The sequence below is a fragment of the Protobothrops mucrosquamatus genome, unplaced genomic scaffold, assembly GCF_001527695.2.
Source record: "Protobothrops mucrosquamatus isolate PMUCROS unplaced genomic scaffold, P.Mucros_1.0 scaffold_247, whole genome shotgun sequence".
NCBI classification, from domain to species: domain Eukaryota; kingdom Metazoa; phylum Chordata; class Lepidosauria; order Squamata; family Viperidae; genus Protobothrops; species Protobothrops mucrosquamatus.
This window is the reverse complement of record NW_015386323.1, coordinates 284,811-310,195: the sequence shown is the minus strand read 5'-3', so window position 1 is coordinate 310,195 and position 25,385 is coordinate 284,811. Positions and strand designations below refer to the sequence as shown.

General features: G+C 43.8%; 1 protein-coding gene across 1 annotated transcript in view; it reads left to right on the top strand.

The window, feature by feature from the left end:
* Nucleotides 1-1,586: 1,586 nt before the first annotated feature.
* Nucleotides 1,587-25,385, top strand: part of BRD4 (bromodomain containing 4) — a 105,686-nt gene continuing 81,887 nt past the window's right edge. Inside the window, exon 1 of the mRNA XM_015830639.2 lies at nt 1,587-1,784. The gene's annotated coding sequence lies outside the window, so the exon portion shown is untranslated. The remainder of the gene's footprint in view (nt 1,785-25,385) is intronic.

Here is a 25,385-nt window from a genome sequence, read left to right as displayed (position 1 = left end):
CAGGCGTCGTTTTTCACTGCTTGCCCGCTTTGCAAAGCTTCCGCTCCAAGGCGGCCGCTCGTCCTTTGTGCCACAGCCTCGGAGGCTGGGAGGTAAGTGTGCCTGGATGGTTACAAAATCCTTGGCGCCAACAAGGATGCTCCTTTCGCTCCGCCGGTCGGTCTGCATGCTGAGGATTGAGTGAGGGCACCTTTTATTACACAGATGCCCTTTTCTCTTAAGGAGCTGAAGCAAGAGGAGCGTTTGGGAGACCAAGCTTCGGTCTGTGGAGAAGGGGGTGAGGAGAGAGACTTGCAAGCAACCGCTCCAAGGGGCCGAAAGATGCTTTTTTTCCATGAAGGCAACTGGACTTTGTTTTAGGGTTGCCAGGTCTGCTTCCAAAAAATAGCGGACAAGCGGGGGGGGGGGGGGGGTTAAGTAGTAAAAAAAGTAGACTGTACAGTTAAGTAGTAAAAAAAGTAGACTGTACAGCTTTAGATTACGTACCATTTCATCATAAAGCTTTTGAATAAAAAACATGTCCACTATTTTGTGAAACAAAATAGTGAACATAATGTGAAAAAAGTGGACTGTCCACTCAAATAGTGGACACCTGGCAACCCTACTTTCTTGTTTTTCTTTGAAGACGTTTCGCTTCTCATTCAAGAAGCGGAAGAGAAGAGCTGAAGAAGCTTCTTGGATGAGAAGCGAAACGCCTTCCAAGGAAAAACAAGAAAATCCAGTTGCCTGGTGAAAAAAAGCATCTTTGGGACAACTATAACATGGATGACCGAGAATCTCCCTCGATACTCTTAAGCAGAGGCGTTGCTTCCTCAGATTCAGAGCAGTTTCCCGGCAAAATCAGTACATTTGCACGGCGGGAAGGCTTCCTGACAGAAAGGCTTGTTTGGTCTGTGTGTGCACCAGTGACGCGCTTCCGTGTCTTATCCTCCGTCGGATCTTCAGAGGTGGAGAGCAAAAAATTGAAGATATCACTAGAGGGCAGCAGAGAGATTTAAAAAAAAATCGCGAACCCATCTAGTGGTCGTCCTGATTTTTTTGCAGGTCGGATCTGGGAGCCCTGTTTGGGGGGAAAGTGAATCCTCAGCTGAAGAAGCAAAAAGAAAATTGGCCTCGGAACCAGCAGAGAGCTCATAAAGAGTAGTGCCGTGTTAAAACCCTTCAGACAAAGTGGCGGCACGTGAATTCGGGACGTTGATCTAATGTGGCGCTCACAAACGGACCCATCCGGAATGCTGCATCTTGGCAAGCGGGAGAGGAACTTTGATCTTCCGGCTTGTTGAGGGCTGGTTTCGTGCTGGAGAGAAAGCTAAGAGGGAATGACGGGGGGGGGGGGAAACCCCGCTCGTGACTGCGACATTATTGAAGGAAAGGCAGTGCCCTTAGCAATAGAGATCTTTTAAATACGGAGGCACCGTCAACTCTACTTCCCGCTCGCTCGCGAGTCCCGTCGCAGAAATGAAAGCAACCTCACTTCTCGCCAGTCGCACGGCTGTTCGATTCAAGAGGCGTGTCTGAAGGCAGAGAATTCGAAGTCCTCTGTTTTACGCGAGGCGGGGCTTGTTACGTGATGACGTCACGCGCTGCGCGGTGAGGTCAGCGTAGTGCCGCCGTTGCTGGTCCCGCTGCCCGTCGCTCGGTCTGCTTTAGTCGTTTTTTTCTTGTGGTACTCGACCCTCCAGGCGGAGTGTGGAGCCTTGTCTGTGGCCGGGGCTATACGGTATTTGCTCGGATAAGGCGATTGGTGGCAACACAGCCTGCTCCGGTTTATCGTTTGGTATCAGGTAAGAGCTGGGCCGGGCCGGGAGAGGCTGCGGAGGTTGGTATTCTCCTTGGGCAATTACGTTGCTTTGCCGGCGTAACCCGCATTGCGTAATGTGACCGTTGCGTCAGGCGGATTACGTATTTTGCGCCGGGGCCTATTGCGCAAAGGTCTTTTGAATCTGCGCCGTTCCGTTTGGTGATGGAGCTTTTCCTAGGGTTTTTCTGAGAGTGAAAGGAGCATTTTCCCTGTTTGCCTTTATGTGTATTTCGCAGTTACCGGACAAATTGCATTCGGGGCGATTGCCTGGTAGTCGATTTGGTATTTTGCACGGTTACGCGGATTGCGGTAGGTGCTGAGGAGCGCTTGGAGAGGATGCGGAGTTTGCGTAAGAGCGTCGTTTTTCCCTGTAGGATACGTGATTATCGTAAGCCTGTCCGTGTCCTCAGCACGTATACCGCTAGGAACTTGGGCATCCGTTTCCAGAGCGCTTCCCGCCTTTGCCGGCTGTCCGGATGGCTGCGCCCAGGGGTAGATCTCTGTCCGTGCGTCGAAAGAGAGGAGACTCTCCGCGCCGGGGAGTCCGGTCTAGTGCGCGGGTGGCGCAGTGAGGGAGCCTGGGCGGGGCGGGTGCTGATGATACTTCCTGCCGTCGCCATTTTGTCGTCGAGCAGGAGGGGGAAGCGGCGGTGGTGGTAGCGGCTGCGGCCCGGGCCTGGAAGGCAGCCGGCTGGTAGGCAGCGATAGTTGGTGAGGGGGACGGGAAGGCTGGCTGGCTGGCTGGCTCTGGAAGGAGCGCCTCTCGGCCGCTCCGCCTTTCGTGCCGTGCCCGCCTGCTGAAGGCGGCGGTTCCCGTAGGCCCGGTCTGGCGCTGCTCCTCTCCTAGCGCCGCCCCCACCTGGCATTTCAGGAGAGGTCGCCTTGTGCCTGCCTTGGCTCGCCCAGACTCACTGAGAGCGGACGCTTGGCTGGCTGTTTCCGTAGCTGGAACTGGTCCTTGCTTGGCTCCCAGCGTTTCTCTTGTTTTGTAACCTGATCGGGAAAGGCGCGGCGCCGCATCCTGACTAGCCAGGCCGCAGTCGGCCTCCGTGTCGAGATAGCAGCTTGTGACCAGATTGTACGCGCTGCCGGCCGTTGACCCCTTAACGGCTCGTTTTAAAACTCAGCTGCCTACCTTGTGATTCCCCTCAACTTTCTCTTCCCTTCACATGTTCTCCACACGTTTCCATTCTCTCTTTCCCCGTCCTTTTCCTATGCAGTCAAAATAAAATGCTTAGCATGAGGCAAAAAGTTCTGTTGTGGTCTTAAATACACGTATTTCTTTAGAAAAAGCAGAAGAAGCTGTGCATCTTGTTACTTAACTAATATAAAAGATACCTTTCCTAGGAGGTCTTTTTTTAAAAAAAAAAAAAACTTCAATGAATGAAATCTGAAATTCTAATATGCTGTCTCACTTTCCAGAGCAGTTTCAAAATGTGAAATATGCCCATTTTAATGTCAGAGATAACTCACTAATGTTATTTAGATAGTTAAAAATAATTTTATGTAACATATTAACTGGATTTTGTAAAGTGCATGATGCTTACTGTGCAATGGCACAATCAGCTCCTGTTTTTGTTTAATTTTAGAGATGTGTTGCAGTTTTAGGTGGCTAATAAAACTTACAATATCAAATATTTTGTTTGGTATTATTAATCAGCCTCTCATCCTAAACTGATAGGTTGGTTTGGGGTAAACAAGAAAATAAAACTTGGAAATCCTGCTCAATTATCAAACTGGTTGAGTCATCATTATATGTATTTTTATATTATATATATAGATATGCTTATATTGACCTAACCAGGTATCTCCCTGACTGTGTAGTTACTTTGTATAAAGTAGTTAATTTACTTTTTTCATCTTGATTCTTAATACAGTATATATGTAAGAACATGTTTGCAACTTACTTAGAAGGCTTAGAAATGGACAACCCAGTTTATGTCTTATTTCAGGAATTTTGTTTGATCCAAACAGCTGGTATGTGATAGTTCAGAAATTTAATTCAGATATGTTCTTGAAGTAAATATTTCTACAAAAGAAAGTACTTTGTATTTCTCCTTTCTCAATTCCATCACCCCAGCAGAGATAGTAGAGGTTAATGAATCTTACTCAAATTAGCTTGCTGTCATCAATACTATCTGATAGTTTGTATGCTATATTGAAGGATAAACAATTGTAGATTACTGAAAAAGAAGCTGCTACTGGAAAGGAAATACTCTATTTTGATTAAAAAATTAATTCCATTATGAAGTGTTTAGATAGGCCAATTGTGCATAATTGCAAATATGAACTATTGAAATTGTCACCAGAACCTTTTAGAATTGACAGAATTATTGTTACAATTACAATTTAGCTTGTCATACATAAAATTTTCCATTTTCACTGCAGATTTACCTGCAACATAGCTACCCTTTCTCTAGGATTTCAGGAAATCATTTTCTGGACACACAAAAGTCACAAAGGTGTGACTGTATTGATCATGTAGGCGAAACTGATTTTTGGGGAGACAATTTTCCCTTTCATTTGCTTTGAGTGTAGTTTAAAATTTGCTTTGCATTACACATGGCAATATATGAGACTACACTTCCATATATGAAATATAACAATATATCTGGTATCAGTGGAGCATTCTTTTCCTCAAATGAATAATCAAATCTGAACATTCATCTTTATGGAAAACTTGGCCCTAGGTGTTTATCATTATAATGTTAACTGCTTAGCATTAAGTAGTCAATATTCACAAATATATCTGATGTTTATATGAATTACATTCTGATGGAGGCGGGCCCTCCATGTATTATAGATTGCAGTTCTTAAAATATATTGCCATGGTAGATGGCAACAGATGAGAGTTAAAATCCAACCTGGCAGATAACTCATCAAAATTCAGGTGCTTAGCAACAGATAGTCCTTGCCTTATAACCAAAAATTGAGATTACAATTTCTGTTGTTAAGGAAAGCTGTTGTTAAATGAGTCTTGCCTGATCCTACAACTTTTTTCCATGGTTGTTAAATGAATTACTGCAGTTGTTAAGGGAATTCAGTTTTCCCCATTAACAGAAACAAGTGTAGAAGGTCACAAAAGATGATCATATGGCCATGGAGTGCTGCAATTGTTGTAAATACATGCTGGTTGCTAAGCATTTGAATTTTGATCACATGACCATGGGGAGGCTCTAATGATAGTAAGCAAGGACCAGTGGTAAGTCATTTTTTCAGTGTCATTGTAACTTTGAACAGGTGCTAAATACATGGTTATAAGTTGACGATTACCTGTAGTAAAAAAAAAGCAGTGATGTAATTGATGTTAATAATGACTTCAATATTCACTTTTTTAGAATCCTGGAAGTTGACAGTATTTTAATTGTTTGCATGGGGAATAGGTGGAAATTCAGAAGAGAACCTAGAACACCATTTTTCAATGCTGGCGGTGTCAACTCCCAGAATTTCCCCAGCCCGCATACTAGGGAATTTTGGCAGTTGAAATAAACCCATCTTAAAGTTGCCAAAATTGAGAAACTGGTCTAGAATATGTCTTTACAGTGACAATTTGCTCTGGCACTTTCTACTTGAGTTTTTGGAAGCATAGGAATCTGTTGCAGTTTTTTTTTCTTTATTTTAATTGCTACATAAATAGAAGGATTTAATAGTGGTTTTACAAATTTGATTTACTGATTTGAGATCTTAGATCATATACATATTTTGAATCAATTGTTCCTAAGAGCAGCAGTGTAGAACCTGGTGTCCTCCAAATACCTTTGACAAATATCTAAAGTAGTGTGATAGATGATCAGGGATTATTACAGTTATTGTCCAACACATCTTACATCCATCAATTTCCCATCCTTATCATAGAATATGAAGATGATTCAGGACATGCTCTTATGGTGTCACACCCCCCCCTTCATTCTGACTGGTTTTGCTCTTTTCTGTGCTGATAAAGGACATCATTTTTCCAGTCTGCAATATTTCAAGATGCTTAAGTGCATAGACTTTTTTCCCATTCCTGTCTTATGAATCAGATCTCAAAATGTCTTGAGTCTCCTAAAACTATCTTTGAAAGGTTATCTTTGAAATTCCCAGAGCTACTCATTTCAATTACAGTAGTATCCTTTAATAGACATTATCAAGTTATCTTGTTCAGGATGAAAAGTAGGTAGCCGTGGCAATATGGAAAGTTTGCAGTTTTAGAGTTTTACAAGTGAAAAGGTTTTTTAGAAATGATGTCGCTTCTGAAGTATATTGGATCACCCAATACATGTATTATGTGATGTAGAATTTGGGAGCTCATACCTGTGATTAATTATCTGAAATGTCCTTTTTAGTTAAAGTTCTGATCTTACATGAATACGAACTGTTTATTGCAGTCAAATCAGCCATCAAAAATGTGCCTAGAAAAAAATACTTTTATTGTTAATAAAAATGCCATTTTACAGATATCTATGTTAATGTGACTTTGGTCTGCAAGTTTTTCAATTTTAATCTTTTGTTTAAAAATTAATTATTCTACACATATCTACAAGGGCCTGTTTTCTCCCATGCTTATTCAAGAAAATTCAAAACTAGGAATGGCTTCATTTATTATGTTTTCTTATTCATCATGGTATAAGTGCACTGAATAGAAACAGTATTGTTCCTTCCTATTGTTTTAAATTACAACTGTTATTCTGGATTGGCTGCATTTGCCTGAATTTATAGGTATTGTATTGAAAATGTCTTAAGGGCATTTTTAAATTGTCATATGAATGTGCCTTATATATATAGTGTATCTGTATTATTGATTCAGAACAAATAATTGGAAAGACCTCTGCTTGTTTTCCTAAGCAACTCTGTATTTGAGAGATCAGTGGATTATTGTATGAAGTATAGCTGATGCTATAGCAGATGCCTCTTTAGTATTGGTTAATATCAGACTAGGCTGTATAGTTAATCGATTTGACAGCATTTAGTGTTGTAGTTTTTAATTGTATCAAGTCTGTGGGAATTGTTTGTTTTAGGCCTCATTTCCATGATTAATGCCTACATTGCAGGAGAAAACCAGATGGTGGCTGCATTGGTCCATGAGGAAAAGCAGCCAGCTTCTGTAGAAGACCCTGCACCATTAGATCCAACCAAATTAGCATTAATAACATGCAGTGTTTTTGAGTTTTGAGAACTCTTTATCGGGCAAAATGATACATACTATATAGCAGACATGTCAACAAACACAAGGCCCCGGGCCGGATGCGGCCCACGAAGTGGTTTCACGTGGCCCGCGAAGCCATCCTGGAAACAGTGAGGGGACGGCCCCTGCTGCCTTGGCCCTGGCCCAGGCCGGCCGGGAGCCAATGTACAATTTTGTGGTGGCCATCTATGCTGAAATGCATTCAGTCTTAGCTCCACAAGGCCGTCTTTAAACAGCGAGGAACCAGCCCCTGCCGCATCGGCCCCACCCCCTGGGTGCATGCTGGGAGGTGTCACCCTTTGTTAGGAATGAAGAAATGCACCGTCTGGAAGTGGCCAGCAAATGACCCTCGCCTACTTCACATATCCGGCTTGATGGGCTCTGCCCTGGTCCCACCCCTTTCTGCCAGAGACCCTCAAATCTGTCCCACTCCTGCCCAGGCACCCTTGACACGAATGATGTAGAGCTGGCCACGCCCACCCAGCAAGCCACATCCACTCTGGCCACGCCCACCCAGCAAGCCACACCCACTCCGGCCACGCCCACCCAGTAGGCCGGACCCACCCTGGCCACATCCACTTGGCCCCCCGAGGGCAACTGCAATGCTGATGCGGCCCTCAATGAAATTGAGTTTGACACCCCTGCTATATAGGGTCTGAAGCATGGATGTCATGTCAACAAGAATTATGCTGCTGCATTTTGGACCAATTGAAACTTCTCAGCAGCACCATTCTAAAAGGCATTGCAGTAAATTAGGTAAATGCTTATGAGGACATGAGCTACCGTCATAAAGACCTTTCATCAAGATAAGTTGCAGTTGGCACACCATCATATCAACCTTACCTGGACAAAAGCCTCCCTGGCTATGATCTGTCCATCTGAGCAAAAAACATGAGTTTAAGAGGATCCCACAATAGTTGCTCCTCCACAAACCTAAAGGCTTTCTGGATAGATATTGATATTCATTAATAAAATCTCAGATTGCATTTCTCGTTTTCAGTTTATTGCTATAAAACAGTCTACTGGATTATAGGTCAGTACAATTAACTTGTGCTAGAACAAAAGTGTTTAACTTAGGTTTCTTGACTAATCTAGGAAGCTCCTAGCATCCATTTTCTATTGACAGAATGAGCAAGATTTAAAAAAATGTATTTAAGAAGGAAAATGAGTGCTGTAAACCTTACAGATTTAGGGATTTCTAGATAGCAGTTGATACTTTATTACTCTTGTTTAAATTGATTCTTAATTCTTTGCTAGAGGAAGAAAAAGTGAAGTTAGAACAAATAGGTTATTAGAGAATAAAATTATATTCTTGTGATCCAATTATCTAAAAGTACTTTACATCCATGAAGTTTTGAAGATGAATATTTAAAGACTGATGTGAATGACTTCTGACTTTCTAAATATACTTAATGCTTGTTTCTCTCAATTTTTAAACAATAATTGTCCACTGTGTGAGTGAAGTTCTTGGTTGAAAAAGAGATAAAATATATTGAAATATGAGAGAGGGCTTGGAGATAAAATGTTGTCAAATAAAAACTAAAGATGGGTATGGTAATGAGGAGAAATTCCTTATCTCTCATTTCATACTTTGGGGGGCAGAAAATTTTAGTTAATCAAATGTGCTCATAGAAACATCTCTGTTCTTAGTGTACAAATAATTTTACAACTAGTTACTTGAGTATTTTATACTTAAACATATGCATCTGCCCTCACTAGTTTTTAAGCTCTTGAGTGATTGGTCTTAATATTTACAATGTCATTCAATGTCCTAAAATTTGGCTTTTGCATTGAAAAATATTATTGACTGAAACTGCATTCTGTTTTCCTTAAGTAGTTAATACGTAACATGTCAATACATTGTTCTTTACTTAACCTTGTAGTTACAGGTAGTCCTTGACTTATGACTGTAATTGAGCCCACAATTTTGGTCATACGTTATGATGGTAATATAGTGGATTACCATGTGATTGTGCCCGATTATAACATTTAAAGCAAACACTGTGGTCATTAAGCAAACCTTTTGTTCTCTATAATGTGTTTTTTCCTGGAAACTGGAGGTATACACTGGTTTCTGGCAAAACCATAAGTTGTGTTCAGGTAATTGCAAGACGTCAGAGCTCTGAATCTAAGTCCCGTTTTCAGGGTCCATTGTAACTTTTGAGTAGCCACTAAGCAGCTGATCATAAGTCAAGGACTATCTATCTGTACATGGTTCCATATGCTTCCACTGTTTGCTTTCAGAACATAAATTACACACCACCCTCAGGCTTAATTATATTGTCTAAAATTAACTGTCTAAACTTAATTGGATTCCGGCTGAATCTCTAACCTGAATTCCTTTCATGGCCTTTACTGTGAATATATAGTTGATATGCTGAGAATAGTTCAGGAGTGAGAATACAGTACTCAGTTTCTTAAATGTGTCAAGATGCAAAGTTCTCTATATTGTTATTACTGCATCACACTTCATATTTCATATTCGTTTCACAATATAAGATGCACAAAGCAGAAACAAGATTTGTTTTAAACTGGGGAAAAATACTTCATTTTAAATCAACCCTGGTTCTGCAGTGCTGCCTCATTATAGTGTACTGGTGGGTAATGAAAGCCAGGAGCATATGAAAGAAAGCCAGGAGCATATGACAAAAGAATGTAGTCTCATAAGGGTCATATACCGTGTCTCCCCGAAAATAAGACCTGGTGTTGTTGCTGTTATTTGCCTCAAAAAGAGGCACTAGGTCTTATTTTCAGGGGGTGTCTTTTCTACTTACCTCGTGGCGGCAGCACCAACAGCCCCAGCCAGCCAGCCCACTTCTGCGGCCGTAAGGCCTCTGACTGCGAAATGCAGGCCGGAACTCCATTCTCAGCTGCAGAATGAAGCTGCTCCTTCGGCCGCAGAAGAAGTGGGCCTGCAAGGCAAGTGTTAATCCATGGGAGACCTGGCTGCAATGGTAAGCTCCACTACCCCCCACCCCTGCCCTAGCTTGATTTTTAGGCATGCACCCTGCCCCAAACTAGGGCTTATTTTGGGGGTAGGGCTTATATTAGGCCTACCCCCAAAAATCAAGCTAGGGCTTATTTTCAGGGTAGGTCTTTTGGGGAAACACGGTATGTAGGTGGATCATCCAGTTTTTAGCTAAAACAGACATCTGTACTGGGCAGCAGCAATATAGAGTCAGATTATTACATTAATGACAACGACAGAGGCATCATTTACTACAAGTAGTCCTCGGTTAATGCTGGTAATTGAGACTGGAATTTGTGTAGATCATAAAATATGATGTCACATGACAGCAGTGCTCACCAATGGCAGTTTGGCCACTTTTTCTTTTGGTCAATAAGTGAATTTCTGCAGTTAAGTGTGACGTGGTTGCCATTTGCAACCTCCCACCAGCTTCCCCAATGACTGCTTGCTGGAAACCAGCAGTGAAGATCATAAATGGCAATCATGTGATTGCAGGGCCCTGATGCTGTAATTGCAAGCTGGTTGCCAATTGGCTGTATTCTGTACGTGTGACTGTGGGAACAGTGGCATGACTAGAACTTCAAAGACTGATCATGAATACCAACTTGTTTAGCACTATTGTATCTTCAAATGGTTGTTGAAATACTTGTTAAGCGAGAATTACCTGTATATGCATAAGAACACAATGATAAATTACCATGTAGATATACTTGATAGTGATTGATGATACAGTGCTGGGTAATGAATCCCCTCAAGTCAATATACTATTGAGGGAGAGCTGAGGATCTTTCAGGGAACCTACACTTCTCCAGCACAGGAGATGGAGAATCCACCAATGGGTTTACTCTGTCTTCCTGCCCAATCAGATCAAGTCAGCCAAACCTGCCACGCCCGTCCTGGACTAGGCTCTCCCAGTCTTGGCTTGATCTTGCCCAGGACAGACGTGCAAGTTTGGCTCATAGGCAGGTAGATCAGAGTCCATTGGTGGATTTTCCTTACTCGCAGTTTTCCTGGGTAGCGTTGGGATCAGCGCTGCTTCAGCTTGACTGTTAGTCATCTCTAATCCCCCCTGCATACTTAGGCAGAATGGAGGCTTCCGTTCTCCCTCCCCGCACACAGACTCCCCATCGGCCTCCCTTTCGTCGGAGCTTACTGCCGCAGCTTCGGTGGCCGCACAATGGCCGGATCGGGCGTTTTTTCACCCTCAGTACTTTCGGATTCTCACTTCACCGGACGGCCTTTTTTTTGTTTTTTTGTTAGGCGTGCAGGCCGCTTTCACCTCTCTTCGTTGTCAGCCGCTTGAGGGGGAGAATCGGCCGCCATTTTGCAAACCGCATGGCCGCCGCCGTTTCTCGAGCCAAGGGATACGACGGGGGGAGGGGGTCCTCCTCTCTGCTGCTCCCAGCTGCTCAGTCTCCCCCAGGAGTTGTTGTTTACACAGTGGGGTGTGCTGACTTCGTTCCTCCCCGCATTCTGATTAATAGAGCTTTGCCTAATTTCACACAGGGGAGCCAGACCGGGCCGCGGCCGCCATTTTGAACAGCTGTTTTTTTGCCGTATCATTGGCCTGAAGGCCCGTATTCCCTTGGACCTTTGGTGATCGCAACAGGATTTGCCCTGAAAGGGCTTAGGATTCCCTGAGGGTAAAGTACCACCCCTAACTATACACATATTTTCTTTTACTTCTTCTGGAGCGCAAAAACCATTGGACCCAAATTTAGGCCAATCTGGTGTCTCCATTCCTGGTCACCACTTAGCGGGCGGGGCATCGGTCTGTGATCACCACGCGAGTGGTTTTTTGCCACCTCCACAGATCCGCCCGCCACGCAAACTGTGTTGTCATCACCTCGCTGGCCCTGGCAACACTGCGCTTCCTATGAGCAGGCTGGTTGTCGTCACCCCAGTGACTTTGCTGCCGACGTAGACGCAACCGGATATCTAGATTATTACCGGTCCGGTGACCAGGGGGGCAGGGCGATCATTAACATCCCCTGCCCTTAATTCCTACCTGTCAATCGATCATCTGCCAGGGGTACCTCTCAGTACTCCTGAGATACACTCTCATCAGGATGGAGGACAGCACTGCCTCCCAGACCAAGGACACCTCACCTCCTTCCTCGGGCCGGAAGCGACACAGGTCCCCCAACCAGGAGGCATCAGGTAGGATCTCGGCCAAGGCCATCTCTGGGAGGAAAATCTCCAAATTGGCGGAGAAACAGGCCAGCAGGAGACACCAGGCTCTGGAGAAGGAGTTCTCCAAAGCACAAAAGCAGGCCAGGGCTGAGGCTGGACTAGCCGAGGCCTCTTTCTTCGATTTACCACTGGGTCCCTCAACCTCTGCCCAAGGCTTCTGGTCGCCAGTGGGACTTCCCACTTCTCCTACTCCACCAGAACCGGATCAGGACATCACCACCCACCAATCACTACCTGTACAGCAGCCCCAACGCCCGGCTCCAGAGGCAACCTTTACCCCCATGGCCGCGGGACTCAGGGTAACCGAGTCTGACACCTTCCCCCCTGAGGATCGCCTTCAGGCTTTAATTGCTCAGGCAGTGGATCGGGCTCTCGCGGCCAGGTCATCACACATGCCCTGGGCTGATTCTGTGATTTCCCTTCCGCTCCCCCAGTCTGCAGCACCGGAATACCACGGGCCTCCCTCTCCGTCCCAATCTTCATACAGCAGGTTCTCATCCCCTCCAGAGTATGACCAAGCGTTAGATGCCGCATGGTCAGAGGAGGAGGACTATCACCCGGACCCGCCGCCATTTGGGGGGCTTTTTAACCCTTCTCTCTTTTTTCCCTTACTTTGTAAGACTAGTTCTACGGCACACATTGGCCCTGATCGAACTACCCCAGCAGTAACTGCACCCGATTCAAATGCAGATCCGGTCTTCACCAAACCGGTAGTAACTCAATACCACGTACCTTATCCCCCTCTATTCCTCAATGCGGTCCGGAAACACTGGGTCTCCCCTGGCACCTTTCCCCTCCCTAGTGGGAATGATAAAAAACTGTTCAGCGTTGCTCCAGACTTGGCAGACGCACTGGAGATGCCTACAGTGGATGAGCCTTTGGCCCCTCTCTTGTCCTCTACCACTATCTCAGGAGATATGTCTGAGGCGCTAAAGACGGAGGACCGGAGATGGGAACTAGCGTTCCGCAGGACCCACCAGGCGGCGGCGTGGGCTATCAGGGCTGCCACTTCAGCATCCTTTTTTACCAGGTCATCTCTCCTTTGGCTCCATCAGCTCCAAGCCAGGATCCCCCCCGGAGGATGTTCGTACATATCAGGACCTGAGCAAGCTAGTGGCAGCCGCGGAATATGTTTCCGATGCGACTCTACACGCTGCCAGGTTTTCCTCCAGGACCATGGCATCCAACATAACAGCATGTCGCATGCTCTGGTTAAAGCACTGGCATGCAGACGCTAAATCCAAATGGCGCCTGGCAGCTGCGCCGTATCAGGATGCTAAGCTATTTGGGGAAGCCTTGTCGCCGTACCTGACCGAGAACAAGGACAAACAGAAGGTACTTACCCACCTCACCAGACGGGCCAACCCTTACGCCCGCAGGCAGTCCTTTCGGTCAGGAGTTAGCCCCAGCAATACACAACCCTTCCATCCCTTCACGGCCAGGCAGGATCGCCCGGCTGACAGGTCGGGTTCCAGGCCCAGGCAACAGTTTCAGGGCAAATGACCATTTTGGGGGGCTACGTCCATTCCGACGGTCCAAGTGACTCTCGGGCGTTCCCTCCCATAGGGGGGAGGTTGTCCTTCTTTGCTCACCAGTGGAAGGTCACCACCACTTTCCATCAGGGATGACTTATGCATCTACCTTTGTCCCTAAGGTTAACTCTCTATTCCACAGGGCTCAGGAAATAGTGCTCCCAAATTTCTGCCCTAATCCATCTCACAACCTGGAACAGCAATGGCATTCTCTGGACGTCCGCAGGGCACTCCGTTGTTACATCAAATGGACGGCTGCCTTCCGCAACTCTGAGGTTCTCTTCGTTTCCTTCCACCCATCTTCCAAGGGTCGGAGGGTGTCTGCCCCTACGATTGGCAGGTGGATGAGGGCTTGCATTGCGGGGGCGTACCAGTCCGATTCATTGCTGGTTCCACGTTGTGTCACGGCCCACTCGACGCACAGTGCAGCTACCTCTGCGGCATGGGCCACTCGCGTCCATTGAGGACGTTCGTAGAGCGGCTACGTGGTCTTCACCCTCACCCTTCATACGACATTACAAACTGGACAGGTTCGCCTCTGTGGAGGCCTCCTTTGGCAGGAGAGTTCTCCAACAGGTAGTACCTTGAGGTGTCACTCCGGACCTGGCTGCTTCCCTCCCACAGGGACAGTAGGCTTTGGTATGTCCCTTTGGTGGATTCTCCATCTCCTGTGCTGGAGAAGGGACGTTGTCTTACCTGAACGCCTTTTTTCAGCACGGAGATGGAGAATCCACTCCCACCCTCTCAGGTCCTGTGAGCCAATACGTCATACTGTCAGTCAGTGGCTTCGCCCACGTCGAGACTCGGAGAGCCTAGTCCAGGACGGGCATGGCAGGTTTGGCTGACTTGATCTGATTGGGCAGGAAGACAGAGTAAACCCATTGGTGGATTCTCCATCTCCGTGCTGAGAAAAGGCGTTCAGGTAAGACAACGCCCCGTATCTTTGATTTATAACTAGTTGCTTTAGCAGCCATTCAGACTTATGACTGACCGCCCAAAAGGAAGTTACGATCCAGTTCTGAAGTTACAATGGCCACACTTCCTTTCATGGTTACATGGACTGCATTTTGGGCACTCAGTAACCGGCCCACATTTATTTCTGGGTTTTGGCAAAAAATTACCCAAAGCGAACACTTGTTCACTTAACAACCAGAGTCTTTGCTTAACCATGGTGTTCATTTAACGACCACCACAAAACATTTCGTAAAAATAGGTCTGGTCATTACATGACTTGCTTTATGACTGTCAACGACATACAACTGTAATGGGCAGACTCCAATATGGTCATAAGTCAAGGACTACCTAGAAAGGTGTTTTTGATGCAACTTGATTAAAGCCTTGTGGATGCCTAAGTAGCTAATATTATCATGCAAATAAAGAAAATCCAAAATTGCAAAAACGATCACTAGGTAACATGGAATATAAGACTCATGGACTTGGAAAAGCTTCACATATAATTGAAATGAATCTAGCACGTATTGATATTTTAAGCATTAGCCAATTGCAATAGTCTGGAATCGGACAGTTTCAGTGAGAAGATCATACATATGTACTATTTAAGACATGAAAAGCAAAGAGCAGCATCGTTTTCATAGTCATGAAGGATATAGTAGAATCACTACCTGAATATAATACAGTCAGTGACTGGGCAAATCAATTGTACTTCATAGACAGTTGTTTAATATGCCCAATTATCCAAACTTATGCTTTAGCCTACTGATCAAGAAGAAGAGGTTGATGAGTTTATGGTCAAGTTCAATACAAAATCAACCTAAGATGCCAACAAGGTATTCTACTTATGTCTGGAGATTGGAATGCCAAAATGGAAATAGTAAGAAGGAAAACCTAGTAGGATTGTATGATCTAGGAAACAGAAACGAAGCAGAAGAATTCTGTACCAATTTCTGCCAATCCAATGACTTTTTCACTGCTAACACAGTCTTCAGTCAAAATGAAGCCAGTAGATACATGGACTTCAGATGAATGCACAGAAATCAATTTGATAGAAGGAAGCAGGGGATTTTAGATATAATGACAAAGACATGGCCAAGGCCTGATTGTGGAACAGATTACGAGCTTGTTACAATGTAGGCCAGACATGTCAAACTCGTGACATCACGCAACATATCGGGACTGTTTGGCCATTGCTGGCAGTGGGGTAGGCATGGCTTCTGCGTGATGCATCCGGCCCATGGGCCGGCAGTTTGACACCCCTGATGTAGGCCATTCTGTCTTTCAGTATACATCTTAACTATGAGCAGTGAAGCAGGTTGGTAGATTAAAAAGCTGGTTGAGTTAAATGAATCTTATATAGTGAGAGCTCATTATTGAGCCTACTTTATTGTAATTGAGGTAAAAAGCTTTTTGTCCTTCCATCATTTAATTCTTTCAGTAATACCCAGCAGAACTTTTGTAAGTCATCCAGGACCATTGAGGACTTAACCTAACTGAAGATTATACAAGAGGTACTTCCCTGAGACATGTTGACTAGATACATAGAATCTATGAGATTAGTCATGGTTTAGTTGTTCAGCTATAAAAGTACACATGACCCTGACTGGTGAGATTTTTTTGCATAAACTTTAGTTGTAAGTTCAGATAATACGGACAATATGCTTGATTGAGTTTGACTAACCACATGTTTACTTACTTTTGAACGTCAGGACTTAAGGAAAGGGAATCCAGTTGGCTTACCTACCCAAAGGAGTGGGCATAATCTTATTAAAGGGGGCTGTAGTGATGAGTATCTCCCTCAACACCCGAAGCAGTAAAAGAGGAAGTAAGAAGTAGTGATGAGACCACTCCTAGGGAAAAATGGATTCAAAAATTTAAATATAGTCCAATAACTAATTCCCCTTTCTAGGTAACAGGCCTGATTTTGATATTGATTCTCTTCTGGTTGACCTGTTGGGTAAACTTTGCAGAGAGAGAAATGGAATCTGTCCATGTTAGGTTTGGGCAGAACATCCTTTATGTGGTTCTATTCATACCCAGATAGTAATCTCTAGAAGGTGGTACTCGGTGACAGGAATACATCTCACATGTTCATAATTATCTTTACTGGTTCCCAGGTAATTTTGTATTCCAATTTAACATAGAAGTTCTGGTGTTAACATATAAAGTCCTCCACAGCTTGGAGTCACAGTATCTAATAGAACATAACTTTCCACATGTTCCTGCCTATTTCCTGAAGTGATCTGTGCAACACGTAGTTAAGTAGAGTGGGCATTTTCAGAGGTAGCAGTTTTACTTTGGAAAGTCAGTCCTTAATTGACTTTTTTTGCTCTAGGGCTAGGCAGAGATTTTTTTTGTAGTTTTGCTCCAATTTTTATTGCTGCTTTCATTTTCTGTTTATCTTTTTTGTTTTGTATTTTATAAAATTTCAGTATGTTTTTATTGCTTTAAATCTTGATTATTTAAAATGTAAATTGCATCAATCTCACAAATGGCATTATAAACTTGCATTTGATTTTTTTAAAAAAAACACATTGGTTTGATTTTCTTATACCTCAACTGGGATATGATTTAGTATACAGTACTTGTTTGACCTTTAGCTTTGTTCTTCCAAATATATACCATGTTAAATTTACATACTTTCTGAATGTCTTTAAAACAGCTGAAGTACGAATTGAGAAAATAATTAATTATATTAACTATAAATTGTATTATCTCGAACAAAAAATAAAGCATTTAGACATTGTTTTTAATGAAATAACTTGTAAGTATAAAAACATTTTCTTATTTGAAATCTCAAGTGGAGACAAATTCATTGTAATTCCAATGGGGGGCCTTACCTGCCTTTGGAAGTACAGTTTGGAGGTGACTTGCTCCAGGTGGTTAAAACATGCCTTTATTTACTTATTTTACTTGATGACTGTTTTAGAATGTGTTGGCTTTTATTATGATTTTAATGATTTGGTTTATTATTTCATTTTCTGTATTTATTTCTGAATTATTCTAAGATTGATTATTTTAAATATCAATTTATAAATAATTATTTTTTATTTCTGGTTATTAATCAGAAAATTTTTAGATTAAATTAGTGTTGCACTAATTCATATTAGCTAATTTTGGGTCTTGTTATTAATTTACTATATTTTTATATTGCTAATTAATTTTGCATAGTATGTTTTACAAATGAAAATATTTAATTTTTCATTCTATCATTGGTTATTTACTCATTAAATTTATTCACTGCCATCTCTGGGCACCTTACAACAATAAAAAAGGAGAAATGAAAAGAAGCGTAAACATAACAATATCAAAGTAATGAAGAAAACTTGTTTTTTGTTAATAACATTAAAAAATTTCCTTCAGAGCATTGGAACCACAGAGAGAGGGGGGGGGAAGGAAATTGATTTTGCAGTTAATTCCCAGAATATAAAAATGATTTTCTGACCAAGGTGAAGCAGCTTATATAGGGTGAAGAATATGCTTTCATAAATGAGCTTTTGCCAGAATAGAAAATAATTGGCATCCTGTTTTGCTGGCAAATTACATCAAAATCAAAGTACTTTTGGCAGCCATAAAACTAACCTGAACATAAACCAGTATAGGTAGTCCTCAACCTACAACCACAATTGAGCCCAACATTTCTGTTGTTAAGGGAGACATTTGTTAAGTGACTTTTGCCCCATTTGACGATGTTTCTTGCCACAGTTGTTAAGTGAATCACTGCAATTGATAAGTTAGTAACGGTTGTTAGGTGAATCAATAGCTACTCTATTGATGTTGCTTTTCAAAAGGTTGCAAAAGGTGATCATATGACCTTGGAACACAGCAAAGGTCATAAGTATGAGCCAGTTGCCAAGCATCTGAATTTTGATCTTGTGATCATGGGGATAATACAAAGGTGGTAAATGTGAAAAATGGTCATAAGTCACTTTTTTCAGTGTCATAACTTTGAATGGTCACTAAATGAACTGTTGTAAATTGAGAACTACCTGCAATACATTTTTGTTAGGTATAGTTATTATGTATACTCTCCTTCAGAGGTCAAACAAGATAAAAATTAAAATTGGGAAAGTGGTATATGAAATACAACTGCATTTTTTAGATGTTAAATTTGATTACTTTTTTCTGCTTGAGGAGTCCTGGGTGCTCTCTGAGCTTGCTTGTTTTCTTGCAGACCATTTCATTGCCCTAATTAGGTAACATCATCAGTGCTAGTTAGGAGTGCTGTTTGCTGTTTGTTTATATTTTAGTGTCTTGCCTGTCTGTGTGGGTGGGGGCGGTCTTAGGGATTCTTTGGTTGGATTGTTTACTAATGGCTCCTTTTCTTGATTGGGGTATTGTTTACTTGATCATTGTTCTGAAGGTGACCTTGGAGCTAATCTATGCTGATCTGAGTGCTGATTACTGGTGGGGAGGTGCTGGAGCCTTTTTCTCTTTTGGGCTTGCTGATTGTCTCTTTTGCATAGTCTATCGATGTTGTTAAGTCTATGTGTCCATTGATGGCTGATTTGTCAGATTCATTTTTCTGCTTTTTCCAACATACATCCATGCATTCTTGTGTAACTTCATCTTTTACTGTACCACATGTTTGAATTCACTAAGACACAGACAAAGAATTGTCAATGTTTACTGCTGTAGTTTATTCTAATTTGCTGTGTAATTTTCACAATATTTTTACAATGGGCTTATTGTTTTAATAGCTCATATCTGACAGTTCAAAAGAAGTACCATTTCTGATTTATGTAGTTTTTGCAAAGTAAAGGGAATATATTGATCTAGTAGTAAAAATGATACTTTGCATTGTATATAATATTTGTATAAACAAAGTCTCATATCCAGCTATCTGTCGAGTAGGACCTCTTGATACCAATCCCATCTTGTGAATTATATCAGCAGTCCCTCTTTTTCTGCCCAAGGCTGTGCTAGATACCAAGCCTGATACCCATGTGAATAGATACCCTACCTCCCCCCCTATTCAGTTACATATACCTGATTTGCCCTGTCATCCATAATCAAATCATGAATGAGGAAAGCTTTATCACAGACAGAGCTGACATAAAAGAAGAGTTGATAAAACATTTATAGCTGGTAATTGTATGCTGTTGTAGTTTTGTTCAGCTGAATAGGCTGAATCTTAATCATATATAATAGTATGACGGTATGCACTTGAGATCTCTATCCTAATGCCCTAGTGTGCCTGCTCCTCACTTAACAGTATAGCAAGGTTCAACAGACATTCAGATCCTACACATTTCTCCAGCATAGGAGATGGAGAATCCACCAATGGTTAGCTCTGTCTTCCTGCCCATTAGACTAAGTCAGTCAAACTTGCCATGCCCGTCCTGGACCAGGACACCCCCAGTCTTGACTTAGTCTCCAGCCCAGACGGATGTGACAAGTTTGGCTCCCAGCTTAGCTGCAGGTTGTACAGATCTGTTCCATTTGTGGATTCTCCTTTAATCTCCTCGGTCAGCTCAGCAGCGCTGGGATCAGCGCTGCTTCAGCCAGACTGCTGGAAGGCTAGGGCTTCTTCCTAACTCTTGGTGAGAGCGGAGGCTTTCGCTCTCCCACCCTCTCACATCGTTGCAGCGCTGGGATCAGCACTTTAGCCAGGAAACCCCCTCAGCTCCCCTGTGTCTCCCAGAGACCTCGGGCGGTTCCTTTTGCGACCGTATCGTTGTGGCCGCCATTTTGGCAGCCACGTGGCAACCACCATCGCCGATTAGTCTTACCTCGTGGGCGTTTCGGTTCTCCTCTTTCGAGCCCTGCGGTCTCCTCAGGCCTCTAGGGCATCGTGCAGGCATTCGCCTGTAGTCTTGCTGCTGGCCCTTCACAGCCCAATCGGCGTGGCCGCCATTTTGGAAGCCGCGTGGCCTGCCATTGCCGTTGTTCACAGTTGCCCTCGGACTACTCTCTTGCCTGGCTCGATGGACGACTGTCAGAATTGTATCTAGGTCGTTTCCCTGTCCGGTTTCCCTCCATTCTGATCTAGAGGGAGCTGCGGCGACCACGGCCGCCATTTTGAATGGCCGACATAGCCGGGGGGCCTATCCCTCCCTGGAGAGTCAGGGCCTAGTAGCAACTCTTACCTCCCACTTCAGACGTTGACGGTTCAGTCCCTTATAGTGACAGAAGCCTATCTTCTAGAACACAAATACAAGTCCCATTCGTTACGTGAGGCTTCTCATAAACAGAATAGTGGTGTTTTACATAAGCATCATACAATAGGCCTCTAGATTTTATAACACAGGCCTCAACTGGTGCCTCATCTCTTCATCTGGCTACCATTCAGCAGGCTGTGCGTGTGCTGGCTGTCATCATGCATGACAGTTCAGCTCACCCTTATGACAGACGCCAGTCTGTTCGGCTGGGGAGCGCACCTTCAGTCGCAGTTGGCTCAGGGCCGGTGGTTCCGGTTAGACCTGAAGCACAACATCAATTGGTTGGAGCTCAGAGCCATACACCTGGCTCTCTGCCACTTCCGCAACAGGGTTGCGAGGCAACACGTGCTAGTCCTCACGGACAACATGGTAGCAAAGGCCCACATGAACCGGCAAGGGGGTATCCGGTCCAGGCCCCTCATGGCCGAGGCCCAGTTGTTGGGCTCCTGGGCAGAGTCCAACCTTTCTTCCCTCAGGGCCGAACACATCTCTTGGGAGGCAAATCGACAGGCGGACTTTTTAAGCAGGGTGACCATGGATCATTCCAAATGGCACCTGCACCCGGACCTCTTCGCGGAGATATCGGAGAGGTTCGGCTGTCCGGTTCTAGTCTTGTTCGCTTCTCCAGCGAACTCCCAACTCCCGAGATTCTTCTCCCGGTTCCCGTCTCCGGGGGCAGAGAGAGCGGATGCTCTCCAGAGCCCATGGCCATGGGGTTTACTTTACACGTTTCCTCCTCTCCCTCTGATCCCGGCAGCTATCCGCAAGATACTGCAAGAGCGGGTGGAGGTGATATTCGTGGCCCCACACTGGCTGCGGAGACCGTGGTTTGCCAACCTCGTGAATCTCTCCAGTTCTCCGCCATGGAGGATTCCCCAAAATCGCATCAATCTCATCCAGGGAGTTCTGCAACATCCAGAACCCCAGTTGCTTCAGTTAACCGCCTGGCACTTGAACGCCGGATCCTGTTTCAGGAATCCTATTCACCAGGCATCATTCCATGATTCAGGGCTCCCGACGGCCGGCAACGAATCGCATATATGATTCCACATGGAAGAATTTCTGCCATTGGTGCGAAAGGCACCACCTGGCTATCTCGGATTTGACTATTCCAAGGATCTTGGATTATTTACTGGAGGGCCTCGATAGGAGCTTGGCGCCTAATACCATACGTAGACAGGTGGCGGCTCTATCCACTCTACTTGCCTTTGACAACTCGACGCCGTTGGTTCAACATCCGTTGATACGCTCCTTTATCAAGGGCGCTACCAACACCAAGCCTCCTGTGGTTCATAGGTATCCCTCTTGGGAGATGCCACGGGTCCTACAGGCCCTCACCAAGCCACCCTTTGAGCCTATCAGAACCTGTGCCCTGTGGTCCTTGTCCCTCAAGGTCGCCTTCCTGGTTGCGATCACATCAGCCAGGTGGATTTCTGAGCTGGCAGTGCTTTCTATTAGGGTTGACTTATTCATTTTTCATCGGGACCGGGTGGTCCTTCGTTTGGACCCTACCTTTATTCCCAAGGTCAACACCCTGTTTCATAGCCCTACCTTTATTCCCAAGGTCAACACCCTTTTTCATAGGGCTCAGGAAATCGTACTGCCAGATTTTTGCCTTGAGCCGTCTCATGACTTGGAACGGCAATGGTATGCACTGGACGTCCGCAGGGCGTTACGTTACTATATCAAGCGAACGGTGGCCTTCCGCAAGTCTGAAGCCCTCTTCGTTTCCTTCCACCATCCCTCTCTGGGGCAGAAGGTGTCTGCCTCGACCATAGGCAGGTGGATCAGGGTCTGCATTGCGGGGGCATATCAGTCGCATTCCCTGGCGGTTCCAAGTCGTGTTACGGTGCATTCAACTCGTAGTGCGGCGACCTCTGCAGCATGGGCCACACAGGCATCCATCGAGGACATTTGTAGGGCAGCAACGTGGTCTTCACCTTCCCCATTTGTGAGGCATTATAAACTGGACAGGTTTGCCTCCACGGACGCCTCGTTTGGACGGAGGGTCCTCCAACAGGTGGTGCCTAGGGATGAGAGACCGGCCCTGACTGCTTCCCTCCCATAGGGACAGTGAGGCTTTGGTATGTCCCATTGGTGGATTCTCCATCTCCTATGCTGGAGAAGGGGCGTTGTCTTACTTGAACGCCTTTTCTCAGCATGGAGATGGAGAATCCACTCCCGCCCCTTAGGGTCCGTCAGGTCCAGTGTTAGGGGACTGGGAGCCAACACGTCGGACTGTCATTAGCTTTCGCCCTCGTCAAGACTGGGTGTGTCCTGGTCCAGGATGGGCGTGGCAAGTTTGAGTGACTTAGTCTAATGGGCAGGAAGACAGAGCTAACCATTGGTGGATTCTCCCATCTCCATGCTGAGAAAAGGCGTTCAGGTAAGACAACGCCCCTTCTCTGCCAATAGAAAAATGAAAAAGTCCCAAGTGCCAGAAAAGGAAAATCTGATTAATCAAGCCCAATACTTTTCAAATAAGTATCTTTTTCAAAGATGTTCTGTAGACTGATTGGAACCTATTTCTTTGAGACAATTGGTAATTATGTGCGACCCTATCTCATAATTTATTCAGCCTGAAGAATGCTACTGTATGAGTCTGATTCTATCATTGTCTTCTTTATCTTTTTCTTGCATCTTGCTAAGTTCCCTAATATCCTTATGTGAGGTGGATGTTGATGTGTCCCCCCCCCTTTTTTATCCTGTTTCACAAATAAAGCATGAAGCAAATTTGTCATAGGGAGGGGGACCTAAACACGTGCTTTTTAAAATAAAAAAGAACCCACTAATTTCTTTATAGTTTGTAATTGCTAGAGTGTTGTACTATGATCCAGCAAGGCTTTATTCTTATTTTATTTTATTTTATTATTTTATCTTTTTAATAACTAAGACCATAACCATCAAATCTCTTGGGGTTGCTATATCTCTGATTATTGATGGAGAAATGAAAGCCTGTGGACAGTTCCAATTATGTGTAAAAGAGAACTAGGATTCTATTTATTTACTTCTATTTTGGTTCCATCCAACTCTAGGCTGATTCTGGATGGTTTACAATTTAAAATAAGGGCTATAGTGATTCTGCCATGAGAACTCTGAAGTACAGTTTTCTCTGGTTTTAGAGATTCACACAGAATGCTTTCATTTTACTTTTTTCCCATTTAACAAGGATCCTCAGTTGTCCTTTTAACGCTTAACATTGTACCAAAGAATTGATACCAAGATGATGAAATACACGGCAATAGTATTAGTATGGAAAACAAGTTACATAGCATTCACTTTATCAGTATGATTGAAGATCCCTATGCAGTAAAAACATGATTTTGCAACAAACCCAATTTCTCATCCTGCTGTTCGTAAGTTTATTAAAATTTAATAAATGATATAATGTTAATAGCAACATCAGACATTTGAGGCCAAGTTTTGCTTAAAGTCTGCAACAACAAATAATGTTTTTGTCTCATGCACCAAGCTATCATTCTGTAAATTATTTTGAAATTTTTAAAGGATCAATTTTGTTTTTTAAATGTTTTATTATATATGTGATGAATAGAATAAAAGTTGTTAGGTTGTAATACATTTTTCCTGATTTCCATATAATTTTTGTTAGGCAGTAATTATTAGGGTTTTTTTGTTCTGAGAGTCACAATCTTTCAATATAAGGAGATAGACTAGAATAAAATCACTTGCAGTTTCAAAAGTTTAATGTTGGTACTGTAGTTAACTTTTATAGCCTCTTTTATAATTTTTGGGATTTTTATTGGAAAGCATGAAACGTTTTCATAGTATTTAAAATTATATTTTTAAACTTGATCTGTGGACTCTCCCAATCTTACAAAGCAGATTTGAGAAGTGCTTGTTGTAGTTTCGCATAAGTACATCTTTTCATTGACCTACGAATTCTTAATAAGATTTTCTTAAAAAAAGATTTTCTTTGAGATTAGTACTGTACTTTATGAACCGTCCAAACGAATTTCATGCTATTTCGTAAGTCAGGATAAATATCAGCTCTTCTACTAGATGCATGCCTAAATAAACCAGAGATTCTCTCTTTGAACTCTATTTCTTGTTGCATTAAGAGTAAAAAAACCCTTGGAAACCTAGTTCAGCTGAACATTCAACACACCAGTGTAAAAAAAGAGGAAAAGCTGGAGTAATCAGATGACATGTATCAATCTTGCTTAATCATGAAAATTTGGATAATATGTGAACAAAGCATGTACCGTATTTATCGGCGTATAACACGCACAGGCGTATAACACGCACCTTCATTTTAAGAGGGAAATTTCAAGAAAAAAAAAGCACCGGCTCGGGAGCGAAAGCAAAAGGGGAGGGGGAGTGGGGCTTCGTTCACACGCGGATCCCCATGCTCGTATTTATTTACCGTATTATGCCCCAGCTGGCGGCGGCGGCGGCAGCAGAAACAGCAGCCTCCTTCCTCGGTTAGCTCCGATTCCCTCCCCCTGTGTCGCCTCTGAGCTGCAGGACTCCGCCGCTTGCTTTATAAATCCTTGGCTGCTGCTCCATCTTTTCTTTTCCCACCAACCGCCCCCCCTCCCTCGACCCCTCCCGCTTTGCAGAAACGCCTGGATAGTGAGAAGCTGGAACCGGG